The sequence below is a fragment of the Podarcis vaucheri genome (genome assembly GCF_965113315.1).
Source record: "Podarcis vaucheri genome assembly, chromosome: 12".
In the NCBI taxonomy this organism is placed as follows: domain Eukaryota; kingdom Metazoa; phylum Chordata; class Lepidosauria; order Squamata; family Lacertidae; genus Podarcis; species Podarcis vaucheri.
The window spans coordinates 49,898,497-49,921,936 of record NC_138750.1 but is presented as its reverse complement, the minus strand read 5'-3'; the positions used below and the strand labels follow the sequence as shown (position 1 = coordinate 49,921,936).

Sequence of the window (23,440 nt, the reverse complement as noted above, 5' to 3'; positions counted from 1 at the left end):
TCTGGATCCACCCCATGATGCAAATGCAGCATGTTTACACCAAAACAGGAAATCCTTTACATACCTTGGGGAAAATCTAGTTTACTCTCTATGAGCCACATTCAACATACTGCCTACTCTCATATTTGCAAGCTAGATTGTGATTGCAACCATGCTACTGTCCAAAAAGCATTTTAACAAAGTACTCTGTTAGTACATCTATACACAAAAGCTGAAGTCACAGCTCCCAAGAACCTCAAAGGAGTAACCAGTTGACTAGGCATTTGCATAAAGTTTACTTTCAGCAAATGTCTGTAGGTCATGGAAGAGAAACAAGTAGCCCATCAATATCTGGAAGACCACAACTCCCATCAATCCAAGTCACCATTGCCAATGATATCAGGGATGAGAGTTGTGGCAGGCCACAGGTTTCTTGATCACAGTGGTCAATGTTATTAGGCAAAACTGTTATTAAAATGAATAGCATCCAGGAACGCAGACCTAAGTTGCCACCTGAAATGGCTAAATTAGAGAAACTAGAATGAAACCAGAAATGGCATAACAGGAAACCTATCAGAGTGGCTATTAAATGGCTCTGTTATTACAGCTCTTATACAGCACACAGTATCCTCAGCAGCAAAAGGCTGAGCTGGTTGTGCAGTGATGAAAGTTGGCAGGAATTGAGCAGTTATGAAGTATCATCATAAGAGTTCCAAAAACTCATTTCACTCTTAGGTTAGGATAAATAGCACAAAAAGTATGGAACTTGCAATAAAAAGAAAAGCAGCAGCAGCACACAATCCACTTCATCGCAGTGAGTACACGGAACTGACATATTTCCTCAGTCCATCAGGAAGGCTCAGACTCCCACCTTCTCAGCTACTGAACTTCAGACCCAGACGATCTCACACCATGTTTTCAAATGCAGAGCTACAGAGAGCCAACCATTTAGACACAAGACCCCCCTAGACCTCCGCGTTCAACTGAACAGCAGCAAACTCACTGCCTGCTTTAAAGTTCGGCAAAAGTCGCCAAATGATCAAAATCACGGCCCGGAGACGCTGGGAAAGCAGTAGAAAGCCACCCTCCTGTCACACTTAAATCATACCCATTGCAAGTATGGAAGAAGGGCGTGTGTGTTTGAATTCCTAACTTTAGATAAGGGTGTGAGTCAAGGAGGACTATGGCGGTGGGGGTTTGGGGGGAGCTTGAGGAAACGAAGCGAAGGGGAGCTTTGGCTTGCCGCTTGGGGTGGGGTGTCCTCCGTTTTCGGCCAGCCGGGGATCAACTTAAAAGGGCGATCTCTCCCTCCTTCTCCCCCCCCCACCAAATCCGAGGGTGTAGGAGGGAGAAGGAAACGAAACGAAACACGTGAAGATGCCGCCGTTGCCGCCGGGCCCAGCGCTTCCCTCCCGGCGACCAGGCCGAAGCCGACGCAGTGCGGAGCTCCCGGCAGGAGCAAGGCCACGAAACCGGGGCCAGTTCCCTGCAGCGGCCAGCCCCGCCCCCCACCGCGAGCGGCCTCGGGTGAGAAAATGGCGGCGGCTCGGGGCGGTGACGGGAGGAAGCGGCGGCGGCGGCCCTGCTGCTGCCACTTGACTGCTGCTGAACGCGGCCTCCACTCACCTGTCAAGCCAACAGCCAGCAAGGCCCCGGCGGGCCGGGAGGGATCGCGCTCGGAGGCCGGCCTGAGGGATCCTTCGCTGCCGCCGCTGCTGCTTCTCCTCTCGGCCTCCGTCTTCGTCTCCCGCCGCCGCCTCCTTCTCGTTCTTCCGCCGCCGCCGCCGAATCCCAGGAAGGGGTGAGAGAGAGAAAGAGAAAGACGGAGAGAGAGGGCGGCGGGGGGCGGCAGCGGAGCCCAGGCGGAGGAGGAGGAGGAGGAGTGGCGGCGGCGGCGGCGGGGAGGAGGAGCGACAAGCGGGGAGGGAAGGGCGCGGAGAGGCGGGAGGAGGAAGAGAGAGCGGCGGCGGCGGCGGGTGTCCGGGCCCCGGGGCTTCTGGGCGCCAAGAAGCAGCGGAGACAATTCGCTCGCATATGAGAGGGAGAGACAGAGAGAGAGAGAGAGAGAGAGACGGAGCGCGAGGGAAAGAGAGAGAGAGAGCGCCAGGGAGACCCACGAGCCCCGCTTCCGGCTCCGGGCGGAAGTCCCTCCCCCGGCGGCGGAAGATATTGGTCGACGCCTGGAGACTCGCCCCCTCTCTCCCCCCCTCCCCGAAAAACGCCTCGCGCACTATCTCCTCCCCTCCGCTCAGGCGAAAGAGAGAGGCTGTGGGAAGGGGGAGGGAGGGAGAGAGGGAGAGGTGGAAATAGGCCGGTAACCTTCTCCGCGTGTGATTGGCCCGGAGGCAGGGACGGCGCGCGGGGCGCGGCGTGACGTGAAGCGAGCCGCGCGGAGAGTGAGCGGGTGACGTCAGTGCCCCTTTCATGAGTTGAGAGCGAAGGTGGGGGCCGGGAGGAGGAATTCGCAGAAGGCTCTAGTAGCGGTTAGCACATTCTCTCTCTCTCTCTCTCTCTGGGAGCTGTTCCATTTACGGCCGCTGATGCAGGAAGGTTGTCCTCCGTGCGGCTTCCGTAGGAAAGGGTGGTTTGAAAGGGCCGGCGTTGGGCCCGCGCAAATAAATAAGTTCGGTCACACATTTCCCTCGGTTTAAATAATTTTAAATAATTATTTACAAAAGAGCGATGAGCAACAGCAGCTCTCCCTTTCTAGGACTCTGCCGTAGCCCCTTTAGTAACGACTAGAAAAAGAAAAGGGGCCTAGTTAGTCCTAGTTTGGAAGCAGATTGCTTCCCCCCCCCCCAGCATAACTATGAGCAGGAAAGACTAGGCCCAATTTCTAGAGAAGGCGATGATTTGCTGCTCTCTCCGATTTTAAATGGTTTATGCTGTCATACTGCACTGCAGTGTAAGGAGCCTGTTTCTGGACACCCCTCAGCCCCAGAGAACATAGTCAGGGGCAGTGAGAGTTGTAGACTGGCCATGTCCTGAGAGAAAGCCTTCCAAAACCTTAATCCAAGTTAGTATCTTGCCTTTAGGTTTGGATTGATTTTTATGTATGTGCTGGTGTTGTTGTTTTTCACTGCGTTTATATTTTATAATAGTTTTCATGTAGGGTTTCTACTGTTTTTTTAAATTCATGGGAAGTGATTCATAAACTAATTAAATAATAAACTTTTAAAATAGATTGTACTCAGTGGAACTTGCTTCTTGGTATACAGAAGTGTTTTAGCTTGCCAACCTTATCTGTCCCATCCCCCAGCATTGTCATCATCTGCTACCTGAAGATTAGCTTTTTGAGAGATCAACAAGATTTGTTATTGTTGCAATATACAGTTATTGACCAAACTGCGGGAGGCAGTGGAAGACAGGAGTGCCTGGCGTGCACTGGTCCATGGGGTCACGAAGAGTCGGAAACGACTAAACAACAACACAGTTACAGTGGTGCCCCGCAAGACGAATGCCTCGCAAGACGAAAAACTCGCTAGACGAAAGAGTTTTCCGTTTTTTGAGTCGTTCCGCAAGACGAATTTCCCTATGGGCTTGCTTCGCAAGACGTAACGTCTTGCGAGTTCTTGCGAGTTTGTTTCCTTTTTCTTAAAGCCGCTAAGCCGTTAATAGCCGCTAAGCCGCTAATAGCCGTGCTTCACAAGACGAAAAAACCGCAAGACGAAGAGACTCGCGGAACGGATTAATTTCGTCTTGCGAGGCACCACTGTATTGACTTGCATGAAAGAGTTAACCCAAGCACTGAGCTTAAATTCCCATTGAGAAGGGTTCAACAGGCTCCCAGGAGCCTTTGCCTCTTCCTCCCTTTCCCTTCTCTCTCTGCCTTCCTGGAAGGAGGGAGTCATGCAGATGGCTCCCTGCTGAAGGAAAACCATGTCAGCAAAATAAGAGATGTTTACAGCTTGCAGACTGCATGATTATTCTGTAAGGAAATCAAGTTCTTTTGTTTTCTTAAGTTGTTTGGAACCTTTCCTTCTTTATTCTACTATCAACAATTGTTTGCTGTAACTCCTGAAACTCTGTGAGTACAATCTTCACTTACTTGCAAAGCTAAGTGTCTCTGATTTATTCTAGCCTAAGTTTTGTTTTGGGGAAGGTGGTTATGGGTAGATGTAAGTCTAATCAAGTTTTAATGTGCTTTGAGCAATCGTCATTGTGCCAACTCTGCTATGAGATAGTAAGAATCTCTCTTCCAAGTGTCTCGTACCATTTTCACACTTACAATTAAAAAAAAAATTATACTGAGGTATTATAATTTTCCAAGATAAATTTAGTGTTTTCTAATTAATACAGGTGTATGTCCTTAAAATTGCAATGCTACAGATTAGATTAAATTATCTCTCTGGAAATTGTTACAAATTAAACTGTGTGCTGTTGGCACCGTATGCCCTAAAATGTGATGGAACTAAGAATATTGGGTTAAAAGGTTCCAAAGCAATATGAGATGCTATACAACCTACTAAAGAATAACTTGTTTATGGTATGGCCATATGAATAAAGAGGCTGTTTTTAATTTTTATTTTTTTGTCTGTCTTCCATAATTGTAGTTAAATTCCAAAGTAATAATAGAAAAGCCAAACTCAATGAAATAGTAGGTTCCTCTGCTTCTGCCACCACCCTGCAAAATAAGCAGACTAGTTCAGCCATACAAGAAATGTTAAAGAATAAGTTATCCCTACAAATGTTTTACTAGCCCTAACCTGAAGTGAAAGGAAAAAAGTCAGGTTTTGGTTAAATGTTTCTCCTTTACTCACTTGGAAGAGAAAATTACTAACCCACTAACCAAGAAGATGCTAAGATTAAGTTTGCTAGTGTTGCCTAATTAGTCACAATATAAGACAGAAGGATTTTATTCATTCACTCTTGAGAAACCTTTGTTCACAAAGGTCAAGATGCTGTTAGTAATGACCCTTTTATGAGGAAAGCCTTCACGACCTTCTTTCCTTTTCTGCCCTGTCATTAAAGCAGTGGCGCCTGGAGGAAACAGGGAGTTGGCAACAGCTATTAAAGTCTATTCTGAGAAAAACAGCTTGGATGGAGTTACAGTTTATGTTAACAAGCATGTGTAATTTATTTCTATATTTGTGTAGCATTTCCCTTAAGCATTCAAAGTTTTTCACCGTGAGCAACCCTCCCAACAATCCTGTAAATTAGGCTACTGTGCTATCGCCATGTTATCCGCGGGAAAGATGGGGAAGAGAAATGAAGACCACCCATCATTTCCATGGCATTTGCTACAAACTGGAGACATCTTGTTTGCAGCTTACATTCTTGACAAATGTTTCAGCTATTCACTTTGGACAGCATTCAGAGAACAGTGCAACCAGTTCTGCACGCCAATGGAGCATTGGTTTATATTCCTAAAGCAGCGCCTTCCTGTGCCCCATGCCAAATCATAACTGAAAATAGGGAGATTTTTAATATCAGTTTTTGATATGGCCCGAGTGGGTAGAGTCTACTGATGTGGGGGTGGGGTCCAAAATGTTCCTGGGCACACTCAACTCCTTGGGTATGGCAGCTAGTATGACAAAAACAGAAACTGCCAAGAAAAGTGCTTAGACTATTAAAGTGCCTATCTTTATGACAGTCAAGATGTATGTGCCTTAGAAGGGTGCAGTGCACCTCTACGTACTCTGCACTCAGGCAGTGTTTCTGGAGAGAGATTTAACCCATACTGAATGGTCCCCAGCAGCAAGGCATTACTCTGCAAGAGTTAAAAGCAGAAAACACTTGCACAGGATGCCTTTGTGGGTGTTATAGAGGCCTTAGCTCAGTGGTAGAGCATCTGTCTTGCAAGCAGAAGGCCCCAGCATCTTGAGGTAGGGTTGGGAGAGACTCCTGCCTGAACATCTGGAGAGCTGCTGCCAGTCAGTGTAGACATTCCTGAGCTAGATGGACCCAATGGTCTGACTCAATATAAGGCAGCTTCCTGTGGTTCTGGGTAGGGAGATAAACATGCTGCCTGCATCTGATGCCATACACACATGCTTGTTCCTCTTTGTGTGACTCTACTTCTTACCTGCATGGCCCCACTAATGGGGCTTTCCCAAGTAAGTGTGCAGAGGGTTCTGCTTTCTTGGTCTTGCTAGAATTCCCCAGGATTCTTTGGGAGGGTGCTTTAAATATAGGGTCTGTATGCAGCCTAGTTCTCTATAAACTTTCTTCCATCTAAATTTTATTTATTTATTTATTTGCTTTTCAGTAATGTTCTGAACGTTCTCACATAAATAATGACATAATGATTTTGAAATGTGCCATCATTGAATTTGTGGTGAATGTAACGACTTGAGTTCTTTCAGATTACCGGTAGTTGTTTTCAAAAAAACATAGTTCATTGTTCCACTGACCTTTCACCTTTTCTCCTTATCCTCTCCTCCTTTGCCACTACCCTACTGAAAGCATTATCTGTTGTGGCCTACAAGCTTTCCTGTTGGATGCAGCTGAAATCGCAAACCTCTCTGACCGTCCTCAATTTAATCAGAAGAATATACAGTTTCCTATTTTAGCTTTATATCAAATATCCTCCAGTGACTCACTCAGAAGTGCTGACGTTTATAACAGCAAATGTGTACTAGGAAGGAAGGCCCATTCAAGTGCAGAGATAATGGAAGCTGTCCCTCCCCACTTTGCTTTTTCCTGTATTGTGTAGATTGTGTCAACATGGAGCAGTGGCACACTTCAAACTAGAAATGTTGACATGATTTGAGGAAATAGAGCCAGCAATGGTACTCCTTTATTTATTTATTTATTTGGAATTTTTACCCTCCTTTTCTCTGTGGGATCATCGAAGTGGCTTACAAACAACTGTAAAACAATATAAAGCATACATAAAAGGACAAATTAATATCAACAACAACACCAACAAAAAGAAACAACGCGTAAAGAAAATGTATCACAAGCAGCAGATGAAATCATGAACAAGTCAACAGCAAAATAGCTGTTGGAAATGTTGACTCTTAACTACCTCGTGAAAAACAACCACCAATGGAGCAAGGCGGATTTCCCCTGGGAAGGAACTTCCATAAGATTAATGTCTCTCCAGAAAAGGCCCTGTGTTTCATACATAACCCACCAAACAAAACAGTGGTGGTGCAGATAGACAGCAGGGCCTAGACATTAATCTCAGATCTCAAATGTTTTTGTATGGCATCCCACTCCCAGGCCATTCATGACTTTAAAGGTTGAAAAATGGGCCTTTGAATTCAGCCCAGGGATAAAAGGGTAGTTTGTGAAGACGACATAATAGGAGAGTAGTGTAAATCACACCATATGATCCGATCTGCAGGCTTAAGTTAGAACTCTGGTGGACACAATCTGAAGCAAAATAAATTTATGGACTGTCTCCAAAGGCAGACATAGGAAGAGCACTTTCCAGCTAATTTGGATGATGATGATGATGGATGATGATATATTTATATCCCACCCATCTGACTGGGTTTCCCCACCCGCTCTGGGTGGCTTACAGCACATAAAAAATTGTAAAACATTAGACATCAAAATTTTTCCAATACAGGGTTGCCTTCAGAGGCCTTCTAAAAGTCTGATAGTTGTTTATTTCCTTGACATCTGATGGGAGGGCGTTCCACAGGGCGGGCTCCACTACCTTGAACACCCTCTGCCTGGTTCCCTGTAACCTCAGCTGAGGGTGGAGACACTCCTTCAGGTACCGTAAATTTCGCTCCAAAACACACACTTTTTTGCTCCGAGAAAGTAAGGGAAAATGCCTGTGCGTGTTAAGGAGCGAATGCACGGATCAGAGCCATGGCTGCCGTCAGTCAGGCAAAGCTGGAGCCACTTACACGCTCTACGAGGCTCTCACTTTGCTTTCTTTAAAGCGACCTGGAGCCAGGAAGGAGGGAGGGAAGGAGAGCCATAGCAGCAAAGCCGGCAGCAGCCGCTTACACGGGAGGAGGGACAGACGCTAGCAAAGGTCTGCGCGCTCTCTAAACAGAGCAATGAGGCTGCAGAGAGACGGCAGGAAAGATAAAATTTAAGCAACCAGCAGCAAAATAAAACCAACCTCGAGCTCTGAGCCAGCGCAGTGAAAACCAGGAAGTAAAAAAAAAGGCTGGGGAGGGCATGAGGGAGAGGGGAAAACTTCGCAAATCCCCCGCGTCTCAGCTGATCGGCTGGGATGGAGCACCTTGTTTTCAGGCAGGATAGATTTGAGGATTGTCTGGGTCCTAGTGCCCCTACCGCTTTTTTGTGCTCCATTCTATTGCTGCTGGTGGCTGCTTATCATTCAGGCTGCAAGGAGGAGCACTTTAACACAGCTAATGGCGAATCCCCTGCAATCCAAGTCCTCCTCACTTGCTCAAATCTATTCCGCCTCAAAACAAGGAGCGGAAGGAAAAGGCTGCAAACTGTTAAATGGAAAAAAAAAACCCAGGCACAGGGCAAATACCTTAACTATACCTTTAAAGCAACAGTGCTCTTTCCCTCCCTCCTCCCCGCGGAAAAGCTCCTTGTCCCTTGAGTTCTTTTCCTTCCCTCCCCACTTAAAACGTGGTTACAAAGCACGGATCCACATGGATCCTCAGGATTTTTGCATTGGGCTACCCCAAACTCACTGTCAGATCACATGTCTGTGGCCACAGCATGAACCATAAAAATCATACATCCACTGTTTCATTTAGAATATTTTTTCCTCGTTTTCCTCCTCTAAAAACTACATGCGTGTTATGGTCAGATGCGTGTTATAGAGCGAAAAATACGGTATACTGGAGGATATAATGCAGGATTGACCAAAGCCTGATCTTTTCTCTTTAGGCAAGTCCAAATCTACAAAATATATCCGTGGATAAAAGAAGACCCACCCTAAATATCCCTAAACATCTGAAACTCCCTATGACCAGGGCCTGTATCTTGTCTGGATATGGCATATCCTGAGTGCCCAATTAATGTAGGGAATTCCTTGCAATACAATATGGTGACTACCTCTAGCAGAGCTGATGGGTGTTGCAGTTATTACTTTTAATGGTTATTGCTGTTTTTACATAGGAATCTGCCATGTACTGAATCAGAGCAGGATTTCAGACAGCAGCCTCCTCTAGCTCTGCCTGGAAAAGACAGTGAATAGAAAATAACTCGAAACCAAAAGCAACAAAGTTTGAGAATAAGAGCAGGATAGAAGAACCAGCTCTATCAATAGTCTCCAAAATTCCTGGTTATGCAAAGTAGCTGTATTTTAGCTCTTCTCAGAAACGGGGCTTCTTTCTTTGATACAGTGGTGCCCCGCAAGACGAATGCCTCGCAAGACGGAAAACTCACTAGACGAAAGAGTTTTCCGTTTTGGAGGTGCTTCGCAAAACGAATCTCCTATGGGCTTGCTTCGCAAGAGGAAAATGTCTTGCGAGTTCCTGCGGGGTTCCCCCCCCTTTTTCTAAGCCGCTTATCAGCTGATCCGATAAGCTGATAAGCCGCTAATAGCGCTAATCCTCTAATCCGTCAATGGGCTTGCTTCGCAAGACGAAAAAACCGCTAGACGAAGAGAATCACGGAACGGATTCTTTTCGTCTTGCAAGGCACCACTGTAATTCAAGCTATTCCACCCTAATGTTTTAGACTAGCTGTAGTCTGGAAAGTGGTTTGTCTTCCTGCCTGCTGTTCTCTATAGGTTCAGCTGCCTCTTGAGATAGATTGGCTAATTAAACAAAGGCCTGGGAGAAGAGGAATGGTTTTGTCTGGTGCCTAAAGATATGTAGCAAAGGCGCCAAGCGGCCTCTTTGAGGAGAGCATTCCCCTAGCATGGAGCCACTGCAGAAAAGGCCCATTCTCAGGTTACCACCCTCCAGACCTCTCATGGAGGAGGCACACAAAGAATGACCTCAGGTAAAGATTGCAGGGTCTAAGTCAGCTCATGTTCAGTTATTTAGTTGTTTGTTGGTACCTATTTATAGAAGTATTTCTATACTGCCATATCATAAAATTTCAGGGTGTTGAACAAAGTTAAAACAAAAACTGCTAAAAACCCATGGTCCTCCAGATGTTGTTAGACTTCAACGCCCACCTGCCCCATTCCAGGGATCATGGGAGTTGGAGTACAGCAACATTTGGAGGGCTACAAACTCCCCACCCCTGCCATCGTGTCTCACGCATAGAACTGCAGTCTCTGACCGCAGCCCTAGACGAACTTCCAAGTGTGTAAGTGCCACTGAACACAGAGAGATTGACATTCAAGTAAAAATCCATAGGTAGGTGCTATGTAAGGTAACTGATTCAAATCTGTGCTGGATTGTGACCTTTGCCTCTCATTCTACATTAAATACTAACATCTTTAAATAGCTATAAATGTTTGCAGTTTTAATCTTCTGCTCTCAATAATAAACACACATTTCCCAGCTTACATCCTGACTGTATTTTCTTATGCTTCTGTGTATATTTTCTCCAAGCTGTCTCCATCCATTTTAAAATGTGACACTCAAAAATGGACAAATATTAGTGGTCTGACTTACTCTTTGTATATTTAAACATGGTTGTTTCCCAGTCAGGCATAAAGTAGGATCAGGAGGTCTGATTTTTGAAGCAAAAAGACTGCAGTTGGGGTATTAAATCCTTCCCTGCCCGTGATCCTTCCCTTCCAGTCTTTTCCCCCCATAAGATTTTCTCTCCTGCTAGTATCCAGTATCAGAAGTGAGCTTGGCTTATTTATTTTTAGCATTTAGATATGATGGGCTATTAGCAATGTCCTCTGAGCAGTTCATAAATTTAGAAACAATAAAATATAGCTACAGTCCCAAACTAAAACAACACATATGAAAACAAACCAGCACAGGAATCAGTAGAAAACCCTTCTGGGTGGGAGGTCTGGTTTCCTTCTGATCATCTGCCGCCGCCTCCTTTTCCTCCTGTCTAAATCACAGGGCCTGCTCTTGCTCATCAGCTGTAGGGAAGTCAGATGATTATTCCTCACTGCCTGCCAGCCAACTTCTAGCTTTTATTAATTTGAGTGCTCTACCCAGCCCTTGTTCAGGTCCTGGCACTGCATGCCAGGCATAGTTAGTTGCCCTGGTCTAGCAGAGGACATCCATGTGCCCAAATGCATCTGCTACATGTGGATTTAGATGCCTCCACATCTGAGCACCACTGAACTGGCTACACACAACTTTTGATCCAGGCATCCCTGGTTGGGACAGTAAATTGTATGTAGCTAGCTATCAGTGTCTCTTCCTAAGTAATATCTGCCTTGTACTATATGTGGAGTAACGATGCTTTGATTCATTCTTCTTAAGAAAAAAGTCTCCCAGACCATAATCGCATCTCACAGACATTGCTGTTACATTTTTTAAATATTCAAACAAATACTAGCTCAGTTTCAGAGGTTGGGTCCCACCTAGGGAAGCATAACTTTTCTTCCAGTTGTGTTATGTAACATGACTTTAGCAGTACATTTTTTCCCTTGAGGTTTAGTAAATAAATTTGAGCACAGGACCAAGCTTGCATGTGAGGATAGGTATAGGGAAGAAATTCAGTTCAGTTTGCATATAAAGTAGACCTTTCCAAAATGCTATACAAACAAAAACATAGCCATTGTTGGAAATTCTCACTTCTCCGAATTTAGAATTCAGTTCCCCGGCGAATTAATGTGTACAAAAGTGTATCTACTATGGTAAAAATAGCCATAAAAATGCATATATGTTTGTGAAAATAGCTTACAAAAAGGCACTGTGTTCGAGAACATTGCATACAAACAAAGCACTTTGCACAAAAATGCAGGGTTTTTTCTAAGATCACAAACTGATGAGGAATTGTGGAGAACTGAATTTAAGACTGGAAAAATTGGAAACCAAAATTGACAGATTTACCTGTCCCTCTGCGACAGTCCCTTTTTATTTCTGGTTCCACAGTAATAAGAAATGGGTTATCACAACTGTTTGCTATGAGCAATTTCTGTTTCACTTAACCAAAGATGTTGCTAGGTTCTTTAACAGCTCAGGGCACAGCCTATTTGCATAAAACTTACATCTCTTGCTTTATATGCTTAGATACAAACTTAGGCCTCTGAGCAAATTAAGATGGTCCAGAATGTCTGGGGCCCAGTTCAAAAGACCCATGCCTCAGGCTTCCTGGGCCACCCCCAATCATCACTCCTGCACATTATTCAACCCACATGTGAAAGGTTTACAGGAGAGACCAAAACAGGATCCATGATAAATAAGGAGTGAAAAAGCAACTAGCATGGTCTGGTGATGGTACGCATTGATCCTGAGTCTTCCATATCCTTTGCTAGCCATTTAGTCATTTTTCTCTACAGATTAGAGTGACAAAATATTGCCGTTCAATAATCTTGTGCATTAAAAATAAATATTAACCTGTAAACAGTCACAGTTTGACTGGGGGCCTTTTTGTTCCACCTATTAAGGTCCTCAGATGAGTTGAGGTCCGTGTATTACTTGCATGTCCTTGTGTATATATTGCAGATATTGCCACTTTAATCAGTGGGGGAGATGGGAAGCAGAGCTAAAAGCCCAGCTCCATCAGGCAACTCCAACCCCAGAACTATGCAAGCTGGTCATTGTATGTAAGTCACTCTGGGAGCCTTTAGGGTGCTAAAGAGTGTGAGGTACAATGATTCTAATAAATGAATGAATGAATGAATGAATGAATGGTGTCTCCAGGCAACTTATTTTACTGGGCATCTTGATTTGTTTGCAAGGAGATTACATGACATTGACTATTGATGATGTTGCATCAAGCAATCGTTATCCTACACTTCCCAGTGAATTTTCCTGTCATTTTCCATATTGCAAAAAGTCCCCCCAAAAAATATTTGGGGGTGGGTGGGAGAAGACCACTTATCAACCTTAATAGTGCAGCCTCAATTTTCCATTATCTGATTGAATCTCACTCGAAAATAGCAACAGCGTGGAAGCACCCAAAGGCTACCCTGTGGTAGAGGGCGATTGTGACTCATGAGCTGCTAAGTTCTTCAAGAGACTGCCTTTAGGTTGAAGCAGGATCTAAGCTTTCATTAAACCAGAGAGTGAGAGATTCCAGCCTTTGTGGCTCTAGAGCAAAGCTGGTAAAATCTGGACACTGTGTGTTATCAGCTTACTTTGCTAAGAGAATCTGATGAGCTCCATAGGAGTTCAATTCCATTTAACATAATTCTGATCCCGCCTTATTAGTCCTGGTGTGTCTGAAGTGAGCAGGAGCTGCATGGATTGTGTTTTTATGTTGGACAGGCAGTACCATTATGCTACTTTCCCCCCTGCCCCCATCTTTTCCCACCTCCGATAAACAAAGAAAAATAAGGGTTTGTTCTGCTTCATTGGAGCAAAAGCACAGTACAATAGAGGACCATTCAGCAGCATCAATAGTGCTTGTCCTGTGACTTCTACTTAAAAAAAGATGTCCATGGGGGGAGCTGGATTGCACGGTAGTGCAGTGTGGAATTTGTACTGTAGTGATAGACGTGGATGAATGACTGGAATGCCAGTAGCCCATAATGTATAAAAATCATGGAGTGTTCTTATTTGAAAACCTGTTATTCAGTTTATTTTAGCCTGCAGATGTGCGAATGTTAACGTACTTAAGCCCTGCGTAGGACACCTCTCATCTGCCTTTGTCATCCTGTTCTGAACTTCTCTCCTTAAATTTATATTTTTCCCCCATTGCTGCAGCTATGTCATGGCATCCCCTTATGGTCTTGAGGAAGCTCCTGGCCATGACCCATGTAAAGTTTGATTGCCATACTGGCTAACTCTGAGAAAGTTTCCAAAACGCCATTCCCCTTCCTTGACATTTTAAACATTTAATGAGTTTTCGTTGTTAATTTTAACTTCAAACAATTACAGCGAGCACTTCCTAATCTCGTTTGGGATTATAATATTGCAGTACATGAAAGAGCTCTTTCTTGATTAAGGAAAGAATTTTCTAAGGGAATAGATTGTCACTTGGCCTGGTGTTTGACCATGTTTCCATGGAGCCAGGCTGCATGCAACTCCTGTTGTCAGATGAATGAACCGTGGCAGCTGGGAGGAAAATGTACGGAGCGTCGAGCAGGACTGGATGCCTATTCCAGCTGAGCCACATTCATCTTGAGCTAGTCAGCAAGTATTAGGCAACAGATAACAGATATGGGGTGGATATTGATTTCTGCAGGACCTAGGAGAGTTCCCAGAAAGGAAAAGCATCATTTCAGATGTTGACCTAAGTCATGGGGTCAGCAGTGTGGCACCTGTGGGTGCCAGTGTGCTGTTGGTACTTCCTATGGCCCCAGCAAAGGTTGGCAGTAAATATCCTCTCAAAAATCTATAATTCACAAGGGACTGTTTGCTTTTCCTGCTGAGTAGTGGTTCAGCCTCTCCTACATTGATCCCCCTTCTCCACTTAAATGCCAACATTTAATTGGAGCCCACCCTCACATCTGTTCTGAACAGAGAAGAGATGTAAGAGGAGGTGAAGCCAAACCTGCCCCACAGGACTCAAGAATGCTGGTGCCAAAAGGTCCCTATCCAAGCCAAACAGTAACGGCATAACATGTATCTACAGACCCAGAGTCGTCATGAGACTCAGGATTAAGAAACCCCTGAAACCCATTGGCTAGGTTTTAGGCTAGGAGGCCAGCGTATATCAGGTCCTCCCTCTTGAGCCCTCCAGTTGTTCAGAACAACACTGGTCTCTGGCTCCTTGTGCCTGATTCTTGTCCCCACCCACCTTTCTTGCAATGTTGTACCTTGCCTGAACACCTTGCAATAATGATCTTAGACTGTTGCCTGACTTGGACTCTGCATGATGCTTTGGACCTAGACTCAGTCTCCATGCTTGACCTTAGTTTGTTGGGATTCTGCTACACCCTTGCCCCTCACTGGTGAGTGCTTTGCTAAGAGGCTTGTATCACCTGGGACAGGGACCCTAGACACCCACGAGAGCATGACACACATCCATGGAGTCATCAGCATGATGTGTACCTCTGGTTGAGTAGCCTGCTCTAGGGAATGGGAGCAGAAGACCACTTAACAAAGCTCTGTTCATCTGACGGGGCTGTTAAATGTTGCCTGCGCCAACTGAGAACAAGTGACTTCTGCAGCTCCTAAAGGGGGGTTATTATTACATTTTTAATGAAGATACTAATTTCCATAATGTGATGGCATATAAAAGGTCATCGTCAATCTGTCACAAGAATAATGAGCTAATTGCTTGAAATGACAACCTTGTCCCACTTTAAAAGTATGTTTGTGTGCTGAAAACCTACGTTTTAAAATTATTGTGCTTTAATCACTGAATCGCTCATAAGTTATTTTTAAAAGCGAGTGAAGGCTTTGCTAGCACTTGGCATGCTTGAGTGTCTTTGTGTGTCAGCAAAAGTTGTGGAATGTCAGCGGCTAAGTTGCAAGCTGTTCCGCCTTACTTTATGGGTTTCCTTACCTTTAGCTGTGATGCAAAGCACAATTAGTTGAAAGTAGGTCTCACAGAAACCAATGGATCATAGCAGGGCAGGGTTTTAGGGATGTGCAGCCAATGAACTCTTAGAGCAGAAGTGGTTAGTGTGGTACCCTCCTGATGTTGGACTTCAGCTTCCATTATTCCTGACCAGTGCCTAGGTTGCCTGCATCTGATAGGAGCTGGAATCTAACAATGACTGGATGGCAACACATTGGCTACCCTTGCTCTAGATCAGTGATGGCCAAATTTGGCCCTCCAGCTGTTTTGGGACTACAGCTCCCATCATCCCTAGCTAACAGGACCAGTGGTCAGGGATGATGGGAATTGTAGTCCCAAAACAGCAGGAGGGCCAAGCTTTGGCCATCACTGCTCTAGATGGACAGAGAGGAGATGGAAGACATTTAAGAAAGCTTCCTTAAATATTTTTATTAATTAAATTACAAGATGCAACAAAACACTGTCAGGAAGGCTATATCACTTTACAAAGAGATCCAACATAGTGTATAAAGGGGGAACCTTAGGCATGGGAGACCAAATACCTAAGAAGATAAGCAGAGCCTGCTGGATGAGACCAAAGTCTCACCTAGTCCAGCATCCTGTTCTCACAATGGCCAAACCCGATGCCTGTGGGAAACCAGCAAGCAGGATTCAAACACAAGAGCACTCTCCCATCCTGTGGTTTCCAGCAACATGTAATACAGCCAGCCAAACCTTTCTGTCTGCCTCTTGGGACTCTCCCGAGGCCATGCCTCTCACTGGACTTGCTTTCCACTATCCTTTAGTTTAGAGGACAACTGTCAAATCATTGCCGAAACAGCACGGAGACAGGGGACACTAAATGAGAGGGAGCCACTCTTCGCAAGTGGACAATCCCTCGGGTAATGCTGATGACCAGCTGCTGTGGTCTGGGTGGGACTCTGAAGTGCTCTGACTTAAAAGCTGGATCAGTGTCTACCTTATAGACTTGTGTATCCCCTGACCACCTAGCTTTTTATTGACACACACAACATGCCACATGTTTGGACCTCGACCTGCCTCCAGACCATGCTCCCTGTATTGACCCCTGATAGTTCCTGGCTTTGCACCCACCCAAAGCAAGAAAGGGTACCTTGCCTGCACTTTGAGATCCCAGTCAGAGGCTCCTCTCGGGGGGTTCTCTCGCTTTTTTGGCACCCACTCGTCTTTTTCCAAGCACCAGGTGACAATCTCTTCATTTTCTCATCTTTTCTCCTACCGTAGACCCAATTCCACCTTAGATCTCCAATCCTCCTTTTTGTGTGTGTGTCCTTTTCTTTTGCAAGGCTTGTCCCCTATCATGATTACTAACTTCTCTCTGCAACGAGTGCCCTTTCGTCGCACAGGCAAAGTCCCATTTCCAGCTCGCTGCTATCTTTGAAAACAAGCCCGTCTGTTTTCTCAACACTGCTAGCTGGAGCCAGAGACAAATATTGATAGATAGCGGCAGTGTTTAATTTATTTCATTGTTGGAGATTGATTTCCTTCCTTGGCCTCCACCACTATTGGCTGCCTTCCCAGAAATGTCTCTTAATTTGTTGCCTTTAAGGTGTCGCCGCCAGACTGGGTGGTAGTGGTGGAATATAAAATATGAATTTTTTTTAGATGCATACTGGACATTTGACATAGAATGACGTTCTAACTGCAGCCCACGGTAGAGGAAGGAACAGTGCTGGCTGAGACTGAAGGACAAAATACGGGGATATGCACTCATAGCTAAGATTGAAGGAGGGGTATTGATTATTGGGACCCTCTTGGTTTCTCTGCTGCAGGGCGGATGACCATCTTCTGCTTTGACAGCAGAGCCGCCTGGCAGCCTGAGAATGAAATGGAGAGCCATAAAAGCAAGCAGAGCGGAGTGCACCGTCAGCTAGTCTGTAGTATATTAATGCAGACAGTGGGGGGTTGAGCATCTTCGGGGGAATTCAGTAATGGCTGTTGCCATCACTTCACAGTCCTCAAGAAGGAGGTTGCTGACTTTATCATTTTTTGGTCTTTCGGTTGATCGGCACTGATAGCTCACTCCCAGGCTGCTATCTCACACTCCCAAGCGGAAGGGCTACTTGGAGGTGTGTGCAAGGAGACATTCCAAAGCACTGAAGCTCACAGTGGCCTGCCAGGCAAAGCACACCCATCTTAATTGCAGCATGACAGCAATTCAATAGAGTCACACCCTCTTGAGCCAGAGCTGTCAGACTGGACCAGTGGCATGTATTTATAGCATTATCTTAATAGATATATACTCGTGAGTAAACCGTGTTGCTTTGCTTGGGACTATCTGCTTTTGAACTGCCAGACTTGATCCACTCCCAGGCTGATCTAGAGACTGTTTCACGCCCTTTAGATTCAGCAAAGGATCAGCTATTTTTCGGTCAGAGGAAGGGAAAGTGCTTCCCTCAAAAAGCAGGATAAATCCGGGAGAAATGGCCAGGTTAAACATTACCTCTGATGAAGCAGGATCTTACTTACAGAAGTACTTGCTGCAATAAGTTTCAGTTTTGAAGGTGCCTGTGCTGTTTTTCTGTTTAAAACAACAACCCAAAGCGACTTTAACCCTTTCCCTTCACATGCAGTCCTGTCTATCAACCAATGACCATAACAATTTTAAATGGTTTCGACTGCTTCTTATATGTGCAGACTGGTTTATGATCATTATTTACAACGAATGGTTTGAAGTATGTAAATATTTCACATTTATTTTATAGGTAATGAAAGCTAATGCTGAAGTACTGTATGGTGATTTGCCCTAAGTTTGCAACGGATATTTGTACGCAAACAGGGGGCCACTTACATCTCACAAAAACCTTTGACTGCATACACACCGTACATTTAAGGAATATTCCCCCTTCTCAAATTCTGAGAACTGTTGTTTGTTAAGGGTGCTGGGAATTGCAGCTCTATGGTGGGCAAACTACAATTCCCAGGTTTCAAGGTGGGGTGCTTTAAATGTTTGGTGGGTACACAGCCTTTGTCTCTGTTACGCTTATGTTCCACTTCCTGATTTGTTTTGTGCACAAATTTGTATTCCTTATTTAAGGAGAAGTCTTGAGCATTCTTTCTTCCCTAAAAGTGACTGTGTACACACCATACATTTAAAGCTCATTACTTTCTTCAAAGAATCCCGGGAACTGTAGTTTGTTAAGGGAATTTGCTGGGAATTGTAGCTCTGTGAAGGGGATTGTTTGGGGGAAGTTGCACTCTTCACGTGTGCTGGATGTGCTTAATGTGGCTCTCTCAATAGTGTGCCCTTGTACTCTTTCTAGATATCCATCCGTTAGTTCATCAGAGGAAGTTTGGAGGTTGAAACAGATTCAGCGGAGGATGTTCCATTATAGCAAATGGGGCACTGCCCCACCAGCCTCCGTCTGCCTTCAGCCAGCCCCTACCTGCCTGCCTTCCTATAACCAGTCTAAGGGGTGGTTCTGGCTTTCAGCTTCCCCCTCCTTAGACTCAGCGTTGCCCTTGTAGAACTGAGTTGGGAGGAGGATGGGGAGACAACTAGAATGGATGGGCTCTGCCTCTCATTGACTCTGACGCCACCTGCTGTTGGCCTCCCTGCCTTCCGCCCTACCAGTGCCAATGGGCACCAGCTGCTGCTGCTTTGTCTGCTAAACCCTTAGATTACCAACTTGTAGACCAGCATCTGATCTGATAGCAACAACAGCTCTGTCCTGAGCAAATGAGTTGACTGACCAGCTCATATCGCTCTATATGCTTCAAGGGAAGGTTTGTTAATTCAGCTGTTCTGCTTGGCTGGTGTTTTAACCTCTATATGTGGAAGAAAATGAGGAGGAGGAAGATTTTACGCCATAGCAGACCTTGACCATTTCCCCCCCATTTCCATGGAAAAAGTTACAGAAAACAAGGAAGTGAGTAATCCACCTACTGCTTCACAGGCTTACCTAACAGCCCCAAATCCCATTATGGATAATAACTACGGATATGCTTAAGCGCACAACACTCTTCTTTTGCATTAATCCAGGGAGATCTGTTGTTCATAACATAGGTTTATGGTGGGCATATTTTGGAGACTGATGCCCATCAATTTGATGTTTAATTGCAACAAGGGAACACTTTTTCATACATTCAACTATTTCTGTCAAGCATGCTGTGGTTGTTTATTGATTGCTTCCTATGTTTCTAGGCTTGATACTCACATCTCACCAAAATGTCAAGGTCTCAGCAACTGAACTGCTTGCAAAGGACGAGAGTACAAATTATAACATGGTTCACTGCTTGCTGAATTTACTTTAATAGCAGCTTTTCCATATGACTCAAGAGTCTTGTCATACCTCTTATTAGAGCTGTGCTTTGTTTTCATTTTATGAAGTTCCCATTTTTATTAATTGGTCAAAGGGTATCTATATCATTTAGCCATTATCAAACAAAGTAGATCTGGATCTGACTGGGACCAGGATAGGAGAATACTAGGAGCCCCATTCTAGAAAAAGTCAGTCTTTTCAGACCTGGGTCCCACCTTAAGCCTAAACTTTTCACCATCTACTTGCCTGGTGCTAATATTCTTTTTGCAACCAATTTAGGTCATTCTGCAACTCATCAATGATTTAATCTTCTCAAGACAAACGGGTTGAAACAAGGTGATAAGTAGCATGAAGCCTATATGGCAGGAGCTCCCAATTTGTTGTCTTGAGTCCACAGGCTTCTTTGAGGCCGTCTCTGACATGTCTGTGGATTTGAGGTTGAAGACTAGAAGCAGCACATCCATCACATTAAATATTCATATTGATTTTAAATTGTGCTTCTATTGCTTCTTTTATTTCTTATATTGCATTTTATTGTATTCCATGGAATCCAAATTTTAATGCAGCAGGGTACTATGTATACGAATAAATGATGCAGTAAAAATGCAATTAAAAATCATACAGCATCTAGCGCATTGTAATTGCTACAAGAGGCAGAAAAATCACTAAGTGGTCCTTCAAGATCCTCATTGGTTTTCAAGTGGTCCATTATCAAGGCCCTGCCTCCCAGCCAAAGGAATGGGCATGGCAGATAGTTAACTCTTTATTGTCAAAGCTGACATAGTACAGTGGTACCTCGGGTTAAGTACCGTACTTAATTCGTTCCGGAGGTCTGTTCTTAACCTGAAACTGTTCTTAACCTGAAGCACCACTTTAGCTAATGGGGCCTCCTGCTGCCACTGCACGATTTCTGGTCTCATCCTGAAGCAAAGTTCTTAACCCGAGGTACTATTTCTGGGTTAGCAGAGTCTGTAACCTGAAGTGTATGTAACCTGAAGCGTATGTAACCCGAGGTACCACTGTAGTTTCCACGGCTTGCAAGCTCACAGTACTTGCTAGTACAGTCACATCATCATCATCATTATTATTTTATTATTATTATTTATTGTCCTTCCCACGCTCCTGGACATTAAAGCCTTCCACCTGCCATCTGGAGGAGGCCAGGAAAAACCTGTAGACTTCAGGTCAGACCCGGAACTTTGGCAATCCTACATCTGAGAGATGTAGTGGGTGGTGAAGCTGACTGCAGCCCACAACACAATGAACCTCTCTCTTACTCCCATTTACTCTTCACATAGTGCACTGCCACCTCTGGTTTGAAAAGCAGTGTGGATACGACAGTCACAATCCACATCTATCCCATTTCTATCCTGCCATTTTTTATGCGTTTGTTCCCTGAACCTGATTTGATCTGAATTTATAAAAACAGCAACCTAGCTGCATTTTAAGCTGGTAACAGCATCAGTGTTCTGTTACCTAATTTTTACTTGTCTCCTTCTACAACTAGCCTGGTAGCATCTTTCCTTCTCCTGCTCTGTCTGTTCTGTCGCGTGCATTGACAACAACAAAAACACTGCTCTCTCTCTCTCTCTAAAAAAGTGTGGCTCTGCATAGCTGCCTAGGGTTGCCTCGTGGTATGGACAATCCCCTGCCTGTAGGATTTGCAGGCCTTGAGCACAATCTGCATTTATCTCTACTTTGTCAAAGTGGGAAGTTATTTCAGAGCTGGGGAGGAAATAATCCGTGGCTGATGTGTGTTATGCTTTGCGTTCCTGAGAGTGGAGTAGTCAGGCTGCCGTAAGTGCATTATAATCCATTGAGTGACATACTCATTACACTCCAAAGCTCTTTGGCTCATTAGTATTGATGCCTTTTTGTAACGATAATTGCAAATGAGAGAATCTGGTTTTTAATAACTTAGGAACCACTGCCCCATACATACTGATGCAGGCAGGCAGCTGGAATGGTTTCAAAAAATATAAACTGCCATCCTATAGAGACAGCTCACATTCTGCATCTAAAGGAGACAACATAGACAGAAAAACCTCTTTGCCTATGAGATGGAGAATATTAACCTCTGTATAGCCATTACTTACACTCAGATTGTGTAGAGTCAAAGATCAAGCTTTCAATTTGCCCAATTAAGCTTTTTAGCACCTATGTATGGAATAGATTCCACATCAAGCCATTAGGACAAATGCCCCCTGTAGATTTGTCCTTAATAAACTCAAGGTGATAGCTACTTTAAATTCACAGTGCTGAATACCTGCTTTTTTTGTTCTGTAGAAGCTTGCATATGCTTGTCGATGGATTTGTAACTTTCTTTGGTACACAGGAACTTTATCCACATAAAAATGGAATGAAAAACGGTGGAATGGTTATGCATTCAGATAAGCTCTGGATCCTTAGGAGGATGCAACCTCACACAGAAAACTTATGAGAAAAGAAGTGATTGACAAATCAGGTAAGGACATAATTATTTTGTTAGATATTTCAGCCTCAGCTTTTATCAGTAATTCAAAGGTGTTAAATTTAAAAACATGCAGTAATACTCCACAACAATTTTTTATTAAAATGCCAAGGACAGAGATGAATCTTAGGGAAGCAACATTTGGCATATATAAGGGGCATATAACTGGAATAAATCTTTAAGTAAAAGTTTATATGTTATCCTCCAAGTCAAGGCTATGAGCGATTCGTAAGTGTATATCCTCAAACTTACTTCTGCTTCTACTGTTTCAATGTTGGTGGTTTTTTTTTCTCCTCTTGGGAAAAATTTCAAAGTATTGTTGTGAGTTTGGGGTGTGGGGTAGGCTAGGCTATATCTTTGAGTCCCTTCCAATTCTTTGATCTCCTGATAGTTTATTGATCTATTTTATAAAAATGATATACCACTTGGTTGTAAGAAACTGTTAAAGATATAAGTTTAATATGCATAAAATGTAAAGTTTGTATGCATTGTGTTTGAAAACATTTTGCAAAGAGACATTTTCATTAGGCATGGGAGGTTTCACTCTGGAAAATGCGGCAGAAAGGTTTGTATGTTTCCGTTTCAGCCTTTATGCTAATTGATGATCCATCCAGAAACAGAACTGCAGATCTCTTACATCAGGGAAATGAGACCTGAGAACTCAGTGTTTTTGTCAGCAATGGAGCCAGGAGCAGCAGAAGCTCAGTTTAGGGAACATGAACAAGCAAGTTGCTTAGGATCTATCTCTGAGAGCAGAGAGGAAAATTCTTTTAGTCCTGAACTGTATTCAGAACTAAAAAGAAGACAAGACCACCTTGCTTGCTTGCTTAAGAGCAATGTGTTACTAAATATTTTGTAAACATTTATTTGTAACTGTTTTAAAACTGTTCCTCAGTAAAGCTTTGAAACTCATTCTTGTGGTGAAGAGCAAATACGTTTCGACTCTTCGTAAGGTACTGACCAGAGGTTCTATTGCAGCAACTCTAACATAAACCTCAATGCAATTTGAATTATGTCCCTTAGGCTTAAAAATTTAGTCACTGGGAGCTCTCATTCAGATTAGTAGAAATATTTTTGATAATGACTTTCACTTGAGAAATTCAGGGCATTCTGTATAGAGGGATGTTAAGCACAGAGAAAGTGGGGAAAGTCCTGTTGTCAGTATAAAAGTCTTTGAGAGCATCTGGGGAGATAGAAAAGACTTCTGAGCTAACTGTGTGAGTGTAAAGCAATAGTCTGAGTTAAGAGAAAATTGATTGGGGTCATTCGTAGCTGGTGGATCCCAGTTGACCTCAATCAGCATAAAAGCCCAGGGCTCTAG

General features: G+C 44.1%; 1 protein-coding gene and 1 long non-coding RNA gene across 2 annotated transcripts in view; one reads left to right on the top strand and one right to left on the bottom strand.

The window, feature by feature from the left end:
* LARP4B (La ribonucleoprotein 4B) overlaps positions 1 to 1,759 on the bottom strand; it is a 56,842-nt gene extending 55,083 nt beyond the window's left edge. Inside the window, exon 1 of the mRNA XM_082192319.1 lies at positions 1,606 to 1,759. The gene's annotated coding sequence lies outside the window, so the exon portion shown is untranslated. The remainder of the gene's footprint in view (positions 1 to 1,605) is intronic.
* Positions 1,760 to 2,320: 561 nt separating this feature from the next.
* On the top strand, positions 2,321 to 23,031 carry LOC309515086. Its single transcript, XR_014212247.1, has 3 exons — positions 2,321 to 2,995; positions 21,985 to 22,113; positions 22,706 to 23,031. It is a non-coding gene; the product is annotated as an uncharacterized lncRNA (long non-coding RNA).
* The last annotated feature ends 409 nt before the right edge of the window (positions 23,032 to 23,440 follow it).